At 41.9% G+C, this 16,191-nt stretch overlaps 1 pseudogene; it reads right to left on the bottom strand.

The window, feature by feature from the left end:
- Positions 1-703: 703 nt before the first annotated feature.
- On the bottom strand, positions 704-10,074 carry LOC130183019 (ubiquitin carboxyl-terminal hydrolase 2-like; annotated as a pseudogene).
- Positions 10,075-16,191: the final 6,117 nt, after the last annotated feature.

Below are 16,191 nucleotides of genomic sequence, written 5' to 3'. Positions count from 1 at the left end.
AGAATCGTGTCTGAGAAACAGCTTGTCTGATGATCCAACAATTTATAGTAAATAGTTTTAGTAGAATATCAGCATTGTGACAGCCTCATTTCAACACACCTCATGACCGCTGTGCACAGCTCCCTCTAGTGGTGCAGTGTGAAACAAGCACCTCTGTCAGATGGCCTTGTTTTATGTGGGTCAGAGGTGTTTCTGACATTAAATCCACTCTGACCATAATCTGCTCATTTTGCCTGGAAGGTCACAGCACGCAGTGTTGTCTGAACTCTGCTTGTTATTTAACACAGAGGAATTGCCTGTATGCAAACCTGGTAATATCTCTCAAATAGATTATAATATCTATCTATCTGTCTATCTATCTCTAACATGTCTGTCACAGTAACTTTACAAAGTGATATAATATGTCACATGTTGTGTTATCAGCTTGTTCCTCAAGCCACCAGTGGCCAGAACAATCAGTTATTGATGATTAAATCAGTCTTCTGTCATCAGCTGTCTAATTTATTGAATTAGACACAAGCCTGAGTGAATTAGAAATGTTTCTGTTGGAATGTATTGAGGCAAATTGTTGCTGAATTAGATGAATGGTGGAACAATTGATAAAACATGTTTTTATTTTCAGCACGGCACTAATGAACTCTTCTCCAGCCTCCATTTCACTGAATAACTGAGGCTAAAATAAGAATAAACACAAAATGCAGCATAAGTTGACGATGAATTTTAATCACTTGAAGACTTGAACAGGCTTCAATTCAAATTCAGCAACTTTATTCCTGGAAGAAGTTTTACTGATGCATATTTACACAGCTGCTTTGGTGCATCTGGGTTTTTCCACAGTACAGATACATTCACTGCGCTGCCCATAAATACTGTACAAAAATAAAATGTGCTTTGACATAAAACATCCCCTCTTCATTCGTGTATTTTCACTGTTCTAAGAGGAAAACCATCAGCCTTTGTTAAATTACATATACAGTTTGCACTTTAATTTACTGGCGTCATATTAAATAGAATAACTTATACGTTGCAGTCAGTGTGTGGGACATTTCTCAAGTCTCTGCAATGTCCTCACACAATTTCAATGTCCTTTAGGTTTATTGTCTGGTTTTATAGTGTAAAGAAAAGAAAGAAAAAAAAAAGATCCACTTTGTGGACAAGTCAAGGTTCAGGATCAGCTGTAAAACATCTTCTTTTTGGGAATGAAAATAAACCAGAAAACATAATTTTCTGAGTCCACTGCTACGTGTGCACCATGCTGGATGTGTTGCGCTCCACACAGACATATTAGGTTTGACTGACAGCTACGTCTGGAGCTGAATTTGAAGTTGTATTTTCCCCCAGTGTTAGTTCACTTCCATCCGAAAAAAAGACCTCGGCTTCACATCCACCTTTTGTCTCTCAAAAAACGCATGAGATGAAGGTTAAAGGGTGTTTTTCTTTTCTTCCCCCCTCAGCAACATGTCTCTGTGCTCCATGTTCACAGTCTGTAATGGCGCCACAGTCTCCACTAGGTGGAGCTCTCTCCTAACGGGCAGTGTCTCACTTTTTTCTTTTTTTTTTTTCAGGCCCAGCTTTTAGCACAGCTCCTCTCTCCTCCAGTGTCTAAAGCCGACACGTCTGATATTTGCTGTGTGGGGAGGCAGCCAGCTCGTAGAAGAGGACGTAGGCGTTGCTGCTGCGAACCTGGCTGGAGGACATTGGGCTCACCCTGCAGAGAACACACACTGTAGTTATAGCACTGAAACCACACAGCACTGTTTCTTAGAGAACAAATGCTTGCAGGTAAAAAATAAAAATGGCCACAGAATGATCCCACTCCCAACGACCGACACACACAGGCAGCTGCACGCATGCACACACCCAATCTGCACAATTAATTTACACGGATAGAATGAGGCCAATGCGATGACAGCAGGTACCATACTGTACAACTGCAATATAATTAGACTGCACAGCTTTCTGCCAATCTCATGTGAGGTAATATGATGACAGGTGAGTGGATGTAACTTGATACCTGGAGTCGTTGTAGCTGTACCACTCTCCCAGTGCTGGGTTTCTGCAGTAGGCTGTGTAATGGCCTCCCAAAGCATTTCCAGTGTGGTTGGACACTGCGTACAGGTTATACACAACACGCTCTGCAGGGGAGAGACAACAGCCAGTCAGTCAACACTCATCGTAATTAATTAGTAATTAATAATTGTCCTCGCCTCTGCAGGTGCGTCGTCTTCTGCAGATACTCACCGCTGCTCTCTGAAGCAAACTCCCGCAGGTCCAGCTCTTTAAGAGGGAAGTTGACATAAGTGGAAAGTTTGCTGGATCGGTTGTTAGAGTCTGAGAAACGCTTCAGGTCTGAGAGGAGCAGTGAGTCAAGGAACAGAAACTGATTCAAAATAACATCATTGTACCTCAAGTGCAATTAGAAGGCACTTGGACTTCATCTACTACATTACAAATATAGTAAATGTAACCGATTAAATTATAAATGTACTTTATAATCAATTGTACTTTACAGATGAACATGAACAGCTCATGAAATATGATGCACAGTCAAGTTCAGGACTTAAACATTAAAATGCTCTGAACACTGACGGCAGTTCTGATTTTCATAACGAGTACATTCACTTTTGATTTTTGATATTTAAAGCTGCATTGCTTGATTGATCGGCCATTTGGAGGCAGCGGAACAAGCTAACAACAAGTTGTGTTGTTAGCAGACATTTAGCAACATTAGCATTCATTTGAAGTCTTCTCAAGTCCAATGTCTATTCCCGTTTTAACTCCCGGAGGAATAGTGGTGGATGTTTAGCTGGTGGATGCTCCACTTTGTTAGTTGCTAGGTAAGTTAGCTTTTTGCTGGTGAGCTAGTGTACAGTCGGTTTTTCCAAACCATTTTTTTGCGGAAGACAGCTGAATGCTGCTGCTGGAATCAGGGGTGATGAAGAGACAGATTAAACACCCGGAGAACAAAACAATGAGCTAAGAAGAGGGTGGAAAAAAACTCTGTGGAGCTGAGGGGAACTGAAAGGTTCAGTGGCTACAGATATTTTGAAACATGCATATGTTTCTGGCAGATCATTGACTTAGTGCATGCTAATGCGTAAGCAGGAAGACTGCGCTCATTCAAATGCATCTGCATGTTAAACAAACGTGTACAAAGATGTGAGGAAAAGGATACGAAGCACGAGGATCTGAGGAAACTTCTGGATGCTGAATCTTTTGGTGCATTTCCTTTGGCTTTGCATCTGTTGCATGTCTGAGAGAGAGGCAAACACAGAGAGGCTCTATAATCCACATCAACTTTACAAAAGCAACACGGTGTGTGTGTGACGTGCTGCGTGAAGCTTCTTACCGGCCTCTCGTCCCCATCCAGCACGTCGTCTTTTGTAAAGAGTTTCAAACAGTCTTTGAGAGTCACTTCGCCTGAGCTCTTCTGTGGAGACACACGGAGCATGTCAGGTCAATAAGAAGCACACTACAAGTCTTTATAGCCTAGCCAATACTATTGTACAAAATATTGATGGTTAGTCCATATGTGAAAAATCTTTGGAAAATGTATGTGCGTGTGCTGACCTGTGCAATAGGTATTGATAGGTCCCAGAATGGATCAAACACGGTGGAGCGGAAGCCGCAGGCGGTGCAGGTCAGGGAGCTTTTCAGCTGGCCGACAAACAGATCTAAAGGCAGCGACAAAAGATGGAGGATTACGTTTAATATGGATTTAAATTCAATAACGGTTTTTCAGGTAATTATGCAGCTTCAAGACAAAAAAAACAACTTACCAACAACTTTGCTGTCCTCTCTCTCCAAGTACATATTCCACATTCGTTTGCCTTTTTCCTCATCCCTGTGAACGAATGTCATTTCACATTATTTGACATAATTAGAGAGGAATATAAAACCATAAAACTAGAGAATCATTGCAGCTCAATCAGATGTGCAGCAGACATAGCAGCTTATGAGTGACTTATTGGGGGCAGAGGTGAGAGGTGGCTGGCGCGCTGACTTACGAGAGGTGGTCAAAGTCCTCGACTGACACCTTAGGGCGGACTGTCACTCTGTTCACTTCAGTATGGAGACCATCCAATAAGGAGCGCAGAAACTCCTGGGCGTCCTGCTGACTGCGGAGAGACAGAAGGAGAGTTATTTATTTTCCAACTACATTAATTTACATGAAAACTTTTACAGGCAGGATGAGGGGGCGACTTACTTGCAGCCCACGAATTTGGGGGCGTATCTCTGGATCTGGTTCCTGAAGTCAGACGGACTTATGGCCTCGTTGTTCACGGAGGTCCACAGGCTTTGAGTCAGCTTCGCAAACTCTGAGACGAAGGAGGCGAAAGGAAAGAGACCACAATCACGAACGGAGATGTTTCTCGTGGTTCACACGTGCAGTTTGTGAGCGAGGACATCCTTCACAAAATGACCTGATTGATGCACTTGCCCTCACCTGAACTTAACTTCAGCCTTTCACTGATAAAATGACAAATGTGCTGATGAAGACCGTGAGAGGGTGTTGAAAGCTCTCCAACAGTTACTAAGTGGACCTTAGGTTATCACATAAATTAATCTAAAATAAATAAATAAACCACAACTGATAAAAATGACATTATACAAAGTTGTGGAAGAAAGAAATTAAGGTTCTTTGAACTGAACATTAGGAAAATAAGAGTTTTTATTCAATACGTTTATATTGGAGGTAGTGAATGGGGAGAATATGCTGAGCCAACACACCTTGCAGGAGTATTAAGTGATCTGATTGCAGCTAGGCGGGTTCAGTAAGGTATCTGATCTGATAACAGTTTGATAATTTTGATCTGACGAGAGTATAAAGTACATACAGTATAAACTGAAAATATCTGACCTACTGCTGCTGAGCCATAAAGTGACTAATGCTCCTCATGATGCTGATGAGATGTGGCCTGAGAGCTCAGAGTCTCGTCCTACCTTCCATGAGAGCGGCGCTGTTCCGGCAGTTGTTGTTGAGGTCTGTGCGGTGGATGTTTCTCAGGCAGTAATCTCTCAGCTCTGGAGTGTTGCTCAGGCATTGTAGGATGGAGTTCATGAAACACTGGAAATCACAAACAGAAAAAAAAAAAAAGAAAGAAGGATGAATTAAAAATGAATATCCAGACTCAGCTGGTGATGTCAGCAGGTCAAAGTGCAGGGTGATGTGTAGTGTGTTACGAGGCCACAAAGTGAAGTAAAAGCACTCACCGTGTTGCCGAGGTTCCTCAGTCCCACCAGGCCTTGAGGACTCTTGTTCTGCACAAAGAAGAAGAGAAGAGAGTCTCGTTTACTCACGAGTCTGCTGGAGAATGATAAGTTTACCAGAAAGGTATTATACAGCATGAGATACACTTGACAGGCAGCTAGACAGAGAATGACACAGCATAATTAATTTCTTCAATAATAAAAAATTCTGAAGGGTTTAGGAGAGTGTGTGACCAGACTTCAAACCTCAAGCTCGTATATATTTTTAACAGACTTTTAAACGGACACTTTCGAGCTGTTTTTACCACTTTAAAATCGACCAAAAAGCCGAAACATCCAGCGAGAAATGTTTCTGAAGCCTCGGTGGTGATATTTCTTAATTTACGAACACAAAAGAAAATCTCAACTGGCTCCGCACGAGCTCAACATGTGTCAAGGTGGGTCATTAATGGGGCCAAGACCGAGTCAAAGTGGGGACCATGACGATCAGACTGAGAGGAGCTGTGTGGTCCTCATGGGTGTTTAGTTATCACATGGGTTGAGCATGTGTTAGCATACAGCTGAGTCTTCTGAGCTGTCATGTTATCAGAGGAAACTTGCACAAGGTCTCAGTGTGACAGCGACGGCGGCCCTTGTACATTCCTCAAGTGTGAACAAAGCCTTGAGGGATTGCATCAAATCAATTCATACGATGGTCACATTGTTGGCAGCGTCGCAGCTCTGAGCTGTGGTTATCAGCTACTGTTCCACGTGCTTCTGACGAGACGCCACAGTGTGTCCTGACCTTTACTAGCACTAGACCAGTCGCCGACCGGCCGCCGCGGTGACATCACACAAGGCATGTGATGAGAGAAGGCTCTACTGAGAATCCGTGGAGAACACATCGTGGCGTTAAGTCGTTTGTGTGCGAGGCGCCTCGCATGACTGCACGAGTCGAGGATCAACTACTTTAGCTCTTGTTTTATCTGGTGCCACCGGTAGTGTGGTGCTAATCAGACTGATGCAACGCTCTGAAACAACTGATGGTATCACTTTTAGATTTAGACTGATGTTTCCATCGTAACGAAATTCAAGAGTAATCACAAGCAGCCGGCGTTTCCCTCCGTACGTTGTCCTTGTTAAGTTGGAAACGCTCCTACACAACACACACACACACCATCATGGCACATACACACTCTATAATAATGTACTGTCTGTATCAAGGCAATGAGATGTTTTTAATTTCCAAATTTAGGTTTTACCCTCCAGACCTGCAGGTCACAGCATCATGAGCTGCTTTAACATGGGCCATGAGCTTATTGTTAGAACCATTACTCATGAATGTCTGGATAAATCAAGCTAGTAAATCAGGCCAATGAAATCATAGCTATAAAAGATTAAACTACTGCAATAAATTTTTTTTTTTTAAAAAGCTGAAGAAGAGATGTGGCCAACTAGAGTTCTAGCAGCCGACCCAAACCTGACGTTTCCCAAAAAAAGCATCAAGGTTCAGTTTTCAAATTTCTGATTCCTTTTTGACTGTGTAAAAATATATTTATGTAGATGTAAATCAGAAATATAACTTCTTATCTCAGTCTAAAGTTCAGACTCAGTTTGAGGCTCTTGCAGAAGTCGAGCAGGGACCCACTCATGTTTGATTTTCAGATAAGACAACCTGCATCGACCTCTTATCTGTTCTTGAGACATTTTTTATTGCATAAGCTTTAATTGGGAGGTGAAATTCCATTTAAATGACACTGACCTAATTACGCTCGTCCTTGAACGCATTGTTAAATAACTGCGAGGGGGAACAGTTTTGACATTTTTCTGCGCCACCCGCAGCCTGAGTGCGCGCTGATGGCCACTGTCTGAATAATAACAACAGGTGACTTCTTGGCCTGTGACCTGTAGCTCGTCCTCAAAGAGGGAACATAGTAACTGTGTAACATGATGACTCGGAGCAAGTCAGCACGGTCACGCACCGACGCCTCTGCTGACGGCCGAGGAGCTGCATGTGGAAGTAATAGCATCAGGGCAGCAACGCACTGACGGAAGCATAAATGAGGGCACGGCTGCACACCTGTAAATCACTTCAACACGCTGTTGTTCATTCTTTATTGTACTTTGAGTTTTAGTGTCTTTTTGGTTGATTTGAATAAGAGAGAAGAAGAAGAGTTCGTAGCACTTATCTTTGCTAAAGCGTTTTATCTGTGTAACAGTGGTTAAAGCTGGAGATAAGTGTGTAGTTCGATAAGAATTTGCTTTTTTTTTTGCATTTTAAGTAAATATGAAGAGGTTAGTGAATCCTGTCGTGCTGCTATCCTTATCCACAGTGTCAGTGAAGATGTTTAGTGCCTCATGTTGTTGTTTATTATGTTCCACGAGCTTTTCACTCCTGAAAATAGAACTGTGACAATATAAGCTATTAACAGCCCGCAGTCTGCTTGCTTGCTTGGCCACAATTATTCTTCCCCTTCTTCTCCGCAGTATTATTTTGAAGGTGACCATATGGTGCGAGTCCCAATCTGCTGCACTGCTCCGGTGAGTACTGACCACAGCGGGGCCCTCGGCACACACTCAGCAGGCGGCTTGTAATTTAAAAAGAGCCGTCCAAAAAAAATAAAATAAATAAAAAGCGAGGAAGTGATGGGTGATTCAGGTAATCTCTGTATTCTGAACAACAACGCTCTCCTCCGCTCCACTGGCATGTCTTCAGAGAGAAGGGGAGAGAGGGAGAGACAGAGAGAGGGAGAGAGAGAGCTGGAGAACGTGATGTCCTTACCCAGCTTTGCATGCCCGGTCAAGGCCGTATAACGTGACGAAGGGAGCAACACATGGTGCCAGCTATGCCACTCCCTTGGATACAGTATAAACAAAAATCTCAGCTACATTAACAGCAGGGCTGGGGAAGGTCCAAACATACCACCCTCACGTAGAGGAACTTTACTGTGACACTTCAGTGATGTAAAAGTTATGGGGTTTTAATGGTGAGATACTTTGCCATTTCAGTTTACGATCAGTTGATCGACAGAAAATGAATCTGCTATTATTCTGATTCACATTCTCCGACTTCGTCTGGTTTGATAGTGAACTGAACATCTTTGGACGTGGATCAGATGGCATCACTTTGGGCTTTGGGTGAAATTGTTTTACAATCCTTATGACATTAACTAGACTGATTTGTTAGTCGATCATTTGAGAGAATAATAGGTAGATCGTGAAAATAATCGTTAGCTGCAGCCTTAAATTGAAAGATCACCAGAGTCATTGGGATTAATCCTTCTGGGCACCATGAATGTCTGCAACAAATGTCATGGTGTAGCCTACAGCTGGAGAGGTGTTTTCAGTTTGGATCAAAGTCACTCATCATCTAGGACACTTAACGTCTGGTTTGTGCAAGCACTGAAAACCACTCAATTACACTAAGAAAAGTGAGCGCAATAAGTGTCGAAACCGATATCTTCCAACAGTGTTAGCCAAAGCCAAGGACGTGGAGCGTGTGGTCCGTGACTGCAGGCTACGCTTCGCTTCCGTAAACACCTCAAACCCACATGGGCTGTGGAGACTGTCTGTGCAGGGCTGTGGGCAGAGCTCAGTGCGAACAAAATGTACCGTGCAGACGATAAGGAAGGTGACAGTCTGGACACATTCCTTATCAGCAGGGCTCTCCTTCCTATTACGCAACAAATGTCACACTGTAATTGTTACTCTGATACAGGCTGCTGCTTTTCTTAAACCTCCGCCCCCACCCGACTCCCCCTACCTCCCCGCCCTGTGCTCCTATCTGCCCTCCAGCCCAGTCCCTCTCCCCTGATAAGAGCCTAAAGGTCACAAAGCTTTCCCTGGCTCTCCATGTTGTTACAAAGTTGAATAAGATGTTGAGATTTTACTATTTCTTCTTCTTTCTTTTTCTTTTTTTTTTAAACATTGATTTTCTTTCACATACTGTAAATATCACACTGCATTTCATAGAGTCTATTTTCTCTCTCTCTCTCTCTCCTGCAGTATCACCATGATACTGTATCCCTGTGTGCATGAATCATAATTTACAGTGATGAGATATTTGCGTGTGTGTTGATGTCATCTTCAGCTTTATGGGTGATCATAACACTGAACAAGCTGCCAGTGCAAAAATACACCACTTCTATGTCCTTATTAATAAACAAATACCCAGATTTATTGTTGATTTAAGTGAAATATATTTTACTTCCTATTTTGTATTTAATGTGAAAGATCTGAACTCCAATAATGTTGCTTAACATTATAATCAAAAAGGACAAAACTTAAGCTAAATAATTAGATTTTATGGCTGCTGCACCAAAAAAACACACAATATGTCTGTGTTGACAGTGACAAGTGCATAAGAACTTTAAAAAGTCAGGATGAATAGTTTGTTATTTGTGAAAGTTAAATGAAAGGGAATGGAGAGGAAGAGGGGGAGGCTTTGAGAGAGGTGAGACAGAGGCAGAGGTGCAGTGCAGGTGGTCTGGACTCACCTTGGCCTGGTTGATGATCAGACCCATGAACGTGGACACCAGCATGGACCGGGACAGCGAAGGATTCTTGCGCCGCAGGTCGTGTTTGTCCAAGGGGAAAGCGGTCGGCTCCTCCAGCACCGTCACCGTGTAGGAGTGACGCAGAGACGGCATGTTGTCCGACGGTGGTTGTTGTTGTTCTTGTTGTTGTTGTTGTTTTGTTTTTGTTGCTGTCCGAGAACCGGGATGTCAAGCAATGCAGCCGGAGTCAGTGGAGTCCCGCTGACCGGGCTGAAGTCAGTTACCGGCGGGTGAAGTCGCTGGTCGTCCCGCTGTGTCTGCAGGTTGGACCGTCTCTACCGTCGGGCACGTGCACACGACCTCACTGTGATGAACACTAACACAGAGGCGGCGCGTGTGTCGGAGTTTTTACTGTGTGACGTTAACGCCCACTCCCACCCCCCCGAGACGACCGGTGCTGCCTTTAAGTGCCGTTGGAAACATTAAAACTGTCACAGCTCTGCTCTTGGCGCATTGCAAGGAGCTGTGAAAGTAGTCAAATTCATAACTTACTTACGTCACTGCGCAGAAAATTATTACCAACTTTGCAGTGAGAGCATTCATTATGCAGTGAGTGATATATTATCATTATTATTATTATAGGTGACATTATTAGATTATTAACACTGATGCATCAGTGTGTAAGCAGTTTAGCTGAGGTGGAACTACTTCTAATTACTTTATTTAGAGTTGGATAGTTTGGTCCAGTGATTTCACTTTCCAATATATTTATTTTTGGACATTCAGCACCAATCAGATATTTCCATACAATGTGTCTCAGATTTCACAACTGAATGTAAATGACATATATTTGTCTTTGTCACAGATCTCAGAATACTTATTAAAAAAGTATATGTACATGGAAAAGAAAAAAGCCTTTTTGTGAAGCATTTGATAATTGGATCTTTTGTGGTCTCAAACACACAGGTCTACTTAAATGAAAATATCTGAGATGTTCAGAGGGGAAATGTCTCTTTAGTGGACACCACAAACACAACAAAGGGCCTCAAGTAGACACTGTACGGGGCCACGAGCCAAATGGTTTAATCTTTAACGGATTTTATGAGATTCATCTGTAAAGCAATTAGTGACTTATATAAGCCAAATAAATATGGCGGACTTGGTTGCATTAATGTTAGATTTCACTGGAATGGATAACACAGATGGCTACACTTGTTTCTTAGCTAAACTGCAGAGATAAAGCAGATGCATGAAAATTACACCGGTCAGCTGATTGTCTCTGAGAATATAAAGGTTTTGAGTTAAAGGTCCTTTAACACCAGGGGAGGAGATAAAGCGTTCTTTAGATATTTAAGTTGTCATCTATATACAACATAATGATAATATACTCTCTGTCAACAGTATGTACTGGAGTACAGTGGAGAGGTCACTGTGCTTTACTTCACTAATTCACTTTTACGTTCTTTAAACTTCCAGTATTGTGCTTTTTGCTTCACTACATTTGTGTGATAACTATAGTTACGTTGCAGATTCAGATTATTATTACATAATAATATATATTAAGAATTAAGATACCCAGTAGTGTAATAGATTGTTTAAATTAAGCCTAACCTTTACCAGCTGCAACATTAAAGCAGTGCTTGTACATTAAGAGCTATCCAATGAAACATTTTTCTATGAGTTCTGGTATATTTGGTATTTTAAGTATATGTTGATGCTCATCTTCCTCCACTGACATACATCGGCTTCAGTCTACACTACACTGGGTTATTGAGTGTAGATTGAGGGGCGAGACCGACTGTTTCTGGATGGCTGCTGCCAAAAAGATTTATTGGACCAAACAGGCAATGAAGAAATTTGCTCAATGTTCATTTTCTTCTCCACAATCTCCCACTGCAGCTTTATGTTACAGTAGACATTATATTTTGTTTTCCTTCTTGTAATAAAAAGTATGCAATGTTTGTTTTTACTTGAGATCGGTCTGCCTATCCAGCTGGGTCTAGTTTAGAGAGCTTAGAATTGAATCGATGCATAATGTAATATATCTTCTTAAATACAATATTAAACAATTACACAGACAGACAACTATAGACTTTATGGAAAGAGCTCTGCGCTGTATGATTTAGTGTCAAGGACACAAGTGCGGTGCTTTGGGTTTACTCACTACTTCAGTCAGCATATCAGTGCTGATAATGGAGAAACAGCATAGGAAGCACTTCAGCTGAGGGATTGTTGTGTTTTGAGGATATACTGATCTCTGCAGAAATATCCATAAAACAGGCAGAAATGAATGTATCACAGTTCACAGTCCACAGTATTCAGATTCCATTGACCAGATGGTGTTGAGAACAAGGTACAGTGGATACAGTACGTCAACCTTCACATTTGCTTTAGCAAAATGCATTTATTTTTTTCTGTGTTGTTCTCTGAGATAAAAAAAAATCTAACAGCAAATATGCAGGTGCTTCTGCAAAGGTAGAAAGAATAACACATGTTGGCAGAAAATAAAAGCTCCCATCAGCTTCATTCTACATCCCAAAACCTCAGCCCCTCGACAGAGAGACTTGCTGACCCTGATAGATATTTAGACTGCAGCTCTGAATAGATAAAGCACCAGCTCTGAGGCTGATAAGAAACTTGATAGCTGCCTCGTAAAACCTTTACGGGTTCCTTCGACCCTTTGCATTCATTTTCATCTTTTGGCTGTAACAGAGAGGATATTAAAATAACTGAGCAAAGTCCAGAGCGCTCACATAACAGACCGCACTGAGCTGAGGAATCAGGTTTTAACTCGGTGTATAGCGTTGGATATGGTGAGAGGTGCAGTTGTCACACTTTTTTTACTTGAACAAAACTAAAGGAGTGAACAGCGTGCTGATGGACCTCAGCTGTAATGGCGCTAAAAATGTAAATATATTAAAATCGAAAGGGGTTAGTTTCTTGGGAGCATGAATGTGCTTAGAAAACCCAAGGAAATGTATTTATTCATTTATTATATTTTGATATTACTTGTGTACAAGGGGCTATTTTGGCAAGAAATGTCAGGTGGATCTATCCTGTGAGCGTCAGTAACTAACTGAAACTTGCAATTCCATTCATACCAAACTACCACACCATGGAAACAATTAATGTACGCACAGTGTGTGAATGTGGGAACACCTTCTTGAACAGTACTGGTAACCCCACAGGAACAGTGAGCGAGGGACTCCCTTTCTACAAACCTACCAATTAACCAACATTACATTCACAGAAGAAGAATGCGACCCGATGACTTTGTCACATTCCAGTCGTGGCTGGTTTTCGCTGCAGGTTCAAGAGACAGACGCTTTAACGAGGTCAGGGTTATCATGTCAGGAAGAGCCTGGAGCAAGGACGAACCTGAGGGAGGGTGGTGGAGATAACCTTTTCTTCAGTCCTGGTTTCAGTTTTGGTCAGCTGGCTAAAAACAAATGGCTGAATTTTCAAATAAAGTTTACTTTGGATATTCAGTGTCCCCACAGGATGAACCCATGAGCTTTTCTATTTCATGGACTGACTGTCTCACATTCACTCAGCGCTTTTCTATCACAAACACCAATGATACTCTGGGAGCATTTCGGGGGTTCAGTATCTCGTCCAAGGACACTTCAACATGCAGACAAGAGGAGCCGGGGATCGAACCAACGACCTTCCTGTAAGTGGACGACTCGCTCTACCTCCTGAACCACTGAAGTTAAAGGAAACCAAAAGAAATCTGGCTGAGATTCTTTACACTTTTTCACAGGAAATATTATTTACATTATGCGTACAAACTTGGTATTAAAAAAAGTACAGATGCAGGAACTGCTGAGAATGAAGGGAAAGCAAAAACAACAAAATAAAGATTTAGGTCACAAGAATAATTTGGAAAAAGCTTAAATTATACACACAACCAAAACTTATGGGCCTTTAACCTGCACAGATCTGAGTAAACTTGAAATCAGTTCAATTAATTCAAAACTCTCACTGAGGTTTCCTGTCACATTATTATACATACATTATGAAAGTTCAAAGGTTGATGAACCCATTAGAGTTTTTTAAACGACCTCTGTGGCCTTTTGTTTTAAAGCCAGCCTGAGGACAAACTTGATTTAATCATTACTATTTGATATCAATAAAATCTTGACCAAGCTGACATTTACACACATATAAGATTTATAGACTTCATTGATTAAGAGGAATTTAATGAGAGAGATACAATCAAGATGACAGCCATGGACTGTACACCGCGTAATAGGGACTACTGTTAATAATCACCTCCGTTTTCTGTGTTATGTAAGACAGAGTACATGCCTGCAATTAAAAATAAATGATCTCCCAGACATACAGGTTTCAGGTTGCTGCTGCTGCCAGAGTGAGAGAAAAAAATCACTGCGAAAGCTCCTCTCCCAAATAATTGCAATAATTACAACTTCAAACACACTCCTCCCACGACAGCAGAGCTGACCCTTTCATTCAAACACATGCAGGCGAGGCCGACATCCTATGCACATGCACGTCAGCGAGGGAATACCTCGAGCAGTGCTCATGTTTGAGCAAACCTCCTTTTCTATAAACTTCATACTTACCTAAACTTTACAGTGAGTCACTCACTTAGCTGCCTTTGAGCAGAAGAGTGAGTCACGTACAATCAAATAGCTGCAACATGATGAAACAAGAAACAGATGCAGTGACAGTGTTTAAAAGAGAAACATGCTTTCAAAGACATTCAGTATTTTACCAAAGACATTATTAGTATTTAGCACCAACAGGCCAGTGGGCGACAACAGCCTGGATACAAATGCTCTAGAGCTAAAATGTATGCTAATGTTTTACTATCTGGGGAGAGGAGTACAACACCGGTTCTCCCTCTCACCCTGCTCCTTTTAGATTTGCTTGCAAAGAGAATTAGACGAGAGCCAAAGGTTGCAGACGTGAGGAAACAGAAAGATCTTCCTTGTGACCCCATGCGAGCATCAGAGTTAGCCCGTGTCCCTCCCCCCCTGCAGGAGCTCACTGAATAGTTGCTTGTGTTATTCATTTATTGGTTATGATGGGTTTTGTGAATTAGTTCATATTGTAGCAGTTGGACACTTGAACCGTATGAAGCCTGAGAGGTCAGCTGATTTGTACGGAGGCCCTGAGAGACCAAACGCAACGGAAGTGTTTAGAAGGCTTAGTCCTAACCTGGGTTTGAGTCATCCTCTCTCTCTCTCTCTTCCTGACCATCACTTTTTAGTGTCCCCTGGAAACACTTCCGAGTATTTGCAGCGCGTGTGTTGACAAATGTTTGAGTGAATCTTGCTTCTTCCTCAGTGCAACTCACATCAAATATTTCTTCATTTGCAAAACAGTCCTGATTATTCTGAAAAAGAAAATGAGCAATGCATCCATATTTGAAGCTCATGAGAGCATCTGAGCGGCTGATAATGAGACTGAAGTGGTGACTAACTTGGAAAAACAGGATATGCAATTGTCTCGGGTAATAAATTTACTGTGGGGGAAAAAAAAAAGAAAAGAAATAATAGCAACAACCTTTTAGTGCAACACATACTTAGATGTGTAATGTCGGACAGTGACAAACTGATATAAGAGAGTCTGACACACAAATAACACAAATACTTGTAAACACACACCCATAAATACACACACCTACAAACTTATGTAACCATAGATACACAACAGGTCCAACATTCGCCACAAAGGGAGGCAAATGAGGACAAGAGGCAGCCTTGTACTTGAACAGCGGTTTCAATACCAGCATGTCACAACGCAACTGAAAGGCTGTTAAATAACCAGAGTCCCGACTGACCTACATGTGACAGAATATGACTGAAATATTTCTAACTGTATTGCGGCTGCTTTTGTAAAGGAACAATGCCACGTTAAACCCAGCTGCTGAATTCCACTCATTCTGCTGCGAGGTCTAATTAGTATAGGAAGGTTTACATTCAGGGTTTACTAGGTCAACTGCCCTCTGCTGCTGCTTTGTATTGTGAGTTTAGACAGCAGTGGAATTAAATTAATTAAATTAAAATATACAAACAGATGAAATCACCATGTCTGATTAGATATGAGTTCTGTAATAGCTTGTGGAGGGCCCATGAACTGATTCATATCTGTGTGGAGAACAGTATTGCTCACTGCACTTTCCTTAGTTGATCTTCTCTCTTTTACATGCATTTTGGCTTCAGTGCCTTTTTTTTTTTTTTTTTGCTGATCTCTTATTATTCTGTGCACGTGTCAAGGACGTAATCTCCCGCTGAGGATGGAGGGGACACTTCTCCCTTAAGTTCTCAAAATCCTGTTTCAATCCCCTCAGTTTTTACAGTGTCCTCTGAATGTTGAGTTGCCCATCGGTTACCTCACACTCGCAGCAATTAACATGTACAAGCAGCGGCAGGTGATTTGTTGACTTTTTCTTACCCTGGTTTTTGCCTCACAGGCAACATATGTACAAGCTGTCTTTGTGGTGCAGGTAGCTGGGGCTGAACGCAGCTTGTTAAGA

This window comes from Seriola aureovittata, chromosome 15, assembly GCF_021018895.1.
Source record: "Seriola aureovittata isolate HTS-2021-v1 ecotype China chromosome 15, ASM2101889v1, whole genome shotgun sequence".
Lineage (NCBI taxonomy): Eukaryota > Metazoa > Chordata > Actinopteri > Carangiformes > Carangidae > Seriola > Seriola aureovittata.
The sequence above is the reverse complement of the archived record's forward strand: the minus strand, read 5'-3'. Positions and strand labels throughout refer to the sequence as shown.